The sequence below is a fragment of the Musca domestica genome, unplaced genomic scaffold, assembly GCF_030504385.1.
Source record: "Musca domestica strain aabys unplaced genomic scaffold, Musca_domestica.polishedcontigs.V.1.1 12, whole genome shotgun sequence".
Classification (NCBI taxonomy): Eukaryota; Metazoa; Arthropoda; class Insecta; order Diptera; family Muscidae; genus Musca; species Musca domestica.
In genome coordinates this window covers 3,004,737-3,011,243 of record NW_026712155.1, presented here as the reverse complement: position 1 = coordinate 3,011,243, position 6,507 = coordinate 3,004,737, and positions in this window count along the sequence as shown.

Below are 6,507 nucleotides of genomic sequence, written 5' to 3'. Positions count from 1 at the left end.
AAACATTTTGGCCACATACTTTGGACATTCCAACAGGACTCAGCAATATCGAACTCAACACGCGAACCCAAGATTGGTTACAAAATAAGGTTCGTCACTTCATTTCCAGCGCACAATGGCCACCAAAATCTCCGGATACCAATCCATTGGACTATTGTGTCTGGAGTATTTTATTTTTAAAATACCAAAGTGTCGATCATCTCAAACAAGCGCTTCGCCGGGAATTGGGCAAAATACCGCAGAGCAACATTCGAGCAGCGGTGACGGTTTCATTGGTAGCTTGAAGGCCATAGTTTGTGCCAAAGGTGATCAATTCGAACAAATCTAAACTTATTCTAAAATTTGATGCCATTTCCGAAATTTTTTTGCATTCATTAAATAAAATTAAAAGATTTTTTTAACTCACCCTGTATATGGTAATAGTCTGAAGGTATATTTTAGCAAATCGACTGATACTTTCCAACTTATTATTTATCTAAAAATGTTTTGTTCATAACAAGAGTTAAGTATTTAATCATAGAAGAAAAACAATTCAATAAAATTAAACTACCATGTCTCTAGCTTTTTCTTTAAAACTACTCTCCGTTACTTGAATAGTGTAAGTGAATATTTGCAGGCATAAAATGTTTAAATTCTGCCCATTTTTTGCCCAACCAACCTTAAGTAAACACCAACAGACCCCTAAAATAAAAACCTCAACAGCGAGGATTATTTTCAAGTCAATTAACGGCATTTGTTGGCAACAATGTGGCTAATAATTCTCAAGTTAAGCCATAAACCACTCAAACACATTTCAACCCACAATGCGGCAAAGGCCAAACAAAAAATATTTACACACTGGCCATTTTAAAAAGAAAAACGAGGAAAATACTTGGTCCCTAATTAACTTTACAAAGGCAACATTATTTGGGAATAAATGGAAAAAGTTTAAAGCAAAACACCACAAAAAAAAAAGAAGAAACGGAGAAGAGCTGAATTAAATTAAGAATTTAATTTTTCCATTGAAACAGGAAAATGAGTATAAACTTTGCCAGGGCCATGATGTAGCCAGCCATAAATCACATTTGTTTAATTTTTTTTGTTTTGTCGTTATCAAATTATTCATTCAACACTTAATCACATTATATAATTTACTGGACATACCCAGAGGCACTTATCAAATTCACAACGATTTGGTATTTTTATTAAAAATTCACATTTACCCTTGTTTTGACATTTTTTGTCATCATTGCTGTTGTTGTTCTTGTCAACTTCAACAATTATCACTTTGTGTTCTGTTCCAATTTGTTATTTTTTCGGTGCCTCAACTCTCTCTTCCCACCCCGTCCCTCTCTCTCTATCCATTCAGACTTTATGCAAATTTCCATTTGTTCGGTAACACAGAGCAGCTTCATGACATTAGGGATTGTATTATGCAAGTCCTCCACACATATATCCGTAGACACACAAACATCCGCATACGATTCCCACATACATTCGTATCCATGCAATGGCATATCATTGCATCGCCATCTCATCCATGCATTCATAGGAGAGGGGACTTTGGTAAAACGGAACTAAATTCATTACTGTAACAAACTGTTGTGAAAACGACGACGACGATGACGACGCAATTGGGGGCAACAGCAAATTCAAATGAAGTGCCCGATGTTTTGAGTTCAGCTGAAACAATTTGAAGTACATGAAAAAGTGGAACATGGGTTGATAGCAAGTTCAACCGCCATCTATTCCCCGCACACACACACACATAAATATATCACAGAAATGTGTACGTTGAAACAACAAATCGTCAGAGGCCAAAGGGGAGGGTCAGAGGAGTGATGTGTGAAGATAAAATAAATAGAAAGGGTAGGCTATTTTTAGTTGAGCCAACGATATTCTATTCGGAACTCATCAAAATTATAACTTCAAGAGCTAAAAAAGTACATATTTTAGACCGGCATAAGATTCTATGTTTATACTGCAGTATACTAATTAGATATATGATGTATGACAAATTTCTATACAAATTTGCTTAGTTTCATCTATCGGAGAATGTATTTGTAGTTGCTTTCATGCATGCTTTAAGGTTTTAACTATATATTTTTATACCACCCATCAAATATAGGGGGCATATAAAATTCGTTATTCCGTTTGTAAATACAAATACAATTTTTTAACCGAAATACAATTTTTAAACCCAACAAAGTATATATACTCTTGATCATATGTAGTAATCACGCTAGAGTCAAGAGAAGTTCGAAGATGGGCAACATCGGTCCACGATATCGATATCCCCCATATACCTCCAGACATTCGGTTTTTTTTTTTTTTTTTTGTATTATTTTAGTCACATTTTTCCAATTGAGAGGTTACTTCTAAGTACTCAACCCCCTTGAAGAGATTTTTTATAAAGGTCCACGACATCGTATATCCCCCATATAACCGTTCCTCCCAATATTAGGTATTTTCATGATTTCAGTCACTTTTTTCAATGGATTTGTCTCAAAATTCACACAAAGAGTTCCGTCTGAATACTTTATTTCCTCGAAGAATTCTCCATATAGCAACATTATTCAACGGAATTGTTTCAAATTGCATATTTGAAGTTCGGAATTGGTACAACAGCCTATCACAAAAAATTACTTATGCAGGTCCAAGTCTTCGTACAGTCCCCATATAACGGTTTTCATCAAAGTGGTACTTTTTGACGGACATTTTTGAAGTTTTCAAGTTTCTGTCAAAACTGTGAAGGATATTAAAAAGTACTTACTGCGTCTTTACTTCTTAAACGCTTGTATTTATGCCGCAAGGCCTTGAAAAACGTTATAATATGCCAAAAATCCACAAATACCACTCAATGGGTCCTTTAAACAATATTTTCAAAATAATTCACTATTAAAGGTCACGTTATTCTAAAAAAATATATATGAACTTTGGAGCCGTCAAAAGGTCCTCGAAAAAATTAAATAAAAGTTTTAGGGTAAAGAGGTAATGAAAAAAAAAAAAAAATTACTTAAAAATCTACAATTTTTAGCTAAGAAGTCCATCTGGAAACTTTTTCTACATTCCACAGTTGTTGGTCAGAAGGACCATAAAATTTGGGTTCTAGATTTTTTTTTTACAAATTTTGTGTGGAGTCGGTAAATACTCAAAAAAAATTTAAAAACATCTAAGATTTTCCGTAAGATAGCGTTTTTTATACCCTACACCACAAGGTGGTCAGGGTATTATGTCTTTGTGCAATTGTTTGTAACAGGCAAAAGGAAACGAGATAGACCCATAGTTCCTTTTGATGATCTGCGTAGAATCACATTCTGAGCCGATATATGCATGTCCGTCCGCCCGTCTGTCCATGTATTTTTGTGAACAAAGTACAATTGATTTTGCACAAGATGAAATTTGCACAAGTGAAATTGGAGATAATCGGTAAAAATTTAGATACAGCTCCCATATATATCTTCGTGCGATTTGCTTTTATTTTGCACCAAACGTGTAATATCAGCCCAAATAGTATGGAATTTTGAACATACAACCAAATTAGGCCTGAAAATAAGTATGCCAAATTTGATTAAAATCGGTTCAGATATAGCTATAGCTCCCATATATATTGTTCATCCGATTTGTTATTTTTGTCCTCCGCAGCCGTAATATGCACTCTGTAACGATAATATTTGGGGAAATATATCAAATACAGCTCAGAAATACCTTTGCTAAATTTTATCGAGGTCGGTTCAGATTTAGATATATCTCCCATACATAACTTCGCCCGATTTACCTTTTATTGTGCACCAAACATCTAATATATGAAACACAGCTCAGAAATATCTTTGCCAAATTTTATCGAGATCGGTTCAGATTTGGATATAGTTCCCATATATATCAAATGGGCAATATAAGTCCGAATTTAAAATATACAAATGTTTGGCACGCTCTGCTTTTTCTTACTAATCTACGTCTTTTGAGCAGGTTGTTCTAGAAAAATTTTTTGTACAAGTCAACATTTATTTGTTTGAAAGTCTTTAAAAATTATTTCGACAAATAACATTCTTGACAAGGAAATCCCTAAGATTAAAATATCTTACTAAGATGCACATTTAGGTCAAATCTTATTAAGATGCACATAAATAGGACCAATAAATGATTATTCGAAAGCTGCAACTTTTTTTGGGAAGTAGCAGAAGTCAAGGGCATATATCTACCATTTTCTAAAAGTCTTTAAAAGCACCTTGATATTAAATGTTAATATTGTCAATGAAACATAAATTGTAATTCTTTTATTCGCAATTTTTTCATTATACATATCCACACATTTCCCTATAGTTAACCCTAAAATATTTTGAACTACATCACGCCAATCATTTCACGCCCTTTACTTAAATCCAACAATTGTTATAATTTGTTCACGGATATGTTCGAAATACAAACACATATATGCATGTACAAGTGTAGATTTGCCTGTCTGTCTGTCCGCCTGTAACTAAAATATATGTTATGATGTAACAATCATATCATGGTAACTCTGTGAATGCACACTCACACACCCACCCACACATACATACGTACATCCACATTTCTTACCCTAGGTGCAGTTACATAATATGGCATTGTTGTCGTTGTGACTAATGTGTCACCGTGTTAGACTTGTGTCAATGCATGACACTGACACTTTAAGCTAGAATGGCTTAAAGCCTTTCCAGGAGGCACCCACTGCCTCCATGGCGCTCAATGAGCCTGACATTGCAATGCATTACAGCCATTGTTGTAGCTGAGAGAGCCAAGCTAAAATAGTTGACATGTGTTAACAGAGGCGAATTTAGGAAAATAATAAAAACACCCGCACCTCGGGGATGGGATGGGGAGAAACGATAGTCAACTGCCATCGCAAAGAAACACCGCAGGCAGATACCCATGTGTGACACTATTGGGTACCACAGATTTAACCTCCTCCATCTAACAAATCGATACGGTAGCCCAACCATGGCTGCTGTATCAGTTAGACGTTAGAAAAAAGACATGCATATATGTATGCTTAGTGTATGTATGTGGGAGTGTTTGCTCGATTGTCTGTATGTCGGTAGTCATATACCTATGTATGTATTCTCTTGTATGTAATCTGGAAATTTATGAGTTTCACTGCTGTTCAGGTTTTCAAAACATCCTCCGGTAGAGTTTTCCCATTGAGAAAAAATCGTTGAATATAACAAGGAAAAACGTTTATTGCATTTTGCTACATTGTTTTCTTCCACTTCTGCTGCTGCTGATGCAACTAAAGCTATTAGTTAAAAAACAACAACTACAACACTCGATTGTATTTTTTTTTTTCTCCTTCAGGCAGGATATCTCTTTGTTTGCGTCTTCCCCTCTCAACGCTTGACTGTCGTCATCACATCTTTCTCATACATAGAAAACGCCAAAAAGAGAGAGCGAGAGAGGTTAATAGTTACGTTCATTATTTTCCACATTCTCAAAAGCATTTTGTTCTCAAGGGGCTTGCCTTGTGCTCGGGGGTAAATAATGCAATTGATTTTATTGCATACTTGTTTGTTGTTGTTTGTTTTCTTTGTTTCCATGTGTGTGTGTATGTGTGCGAGTGTATTTGAATTTCAAAACAATCACTGTGCTTGATTGCCACTCTGTATGCAATTTCGAACAATCAAAATTGATACAGCAGGAAATTATGCCATGATTTATTTATGACTGCCGTTCTAAGCAAAGACCTTCGTTAAATGTGACGTTAGGTGTAATGTTCCCATGCATGACTAAAGCGGTCTATATTCATTCAATAAAATCAATAAATGAAGATATATTTTTTTCTAATTCTATGTCGGCTGAACAATGGTAATGTAATAGACGAGATGTTAAGAAAAAAATAATGCATTATATACTTATAATTTATAACGCGTAGAGCACAATTATAACAAGCATGGTTAAATGACCATATGATATGATAAAAAAAATAGTCTAAGAATTTACAACACATTGGGAGCATCTCCAAAAGGACCTAATACAATCACCACTACTCAGAATTGCTGACCTCCAGAGAATATTGGATTGATAATTATAGTTGGTAGCCATTCGATTAGCAAATCGATTAGAAGACTTTGCCAAGACCCTACTGATAATGTTTTGCAAGGGGGTTTCTCTCAAAACACCAGAATTTAGCAAAATTCGTTAGAAAATGTATCTAAAATGCAATAAATATTTGATATATATAACAAATCAAAATGTTTAGAAAAACACGGGGTGAGATGAAAAAACTGCAACCAGCTTCAGACTACTGTCATTTCTAAGCCATTCGTCCAACAGCTGTTAAAATTATTCCAGCGACATCTCATTATATTGTTTACAAGCGCATTTTTGGGAAGAATTTTCCAGAAAAAGGTTATTCGTGATGGAATTCAAGCGTGATAGTGTGATTTCTTTATATTTGGCTGAAAAACAACAAGTGGTTATCGTTAGACCTCTGCAGCATTTAAATGTGAATAAATCGTTTGTGTCTTGTACCATTGTCCGATACTGATAGCC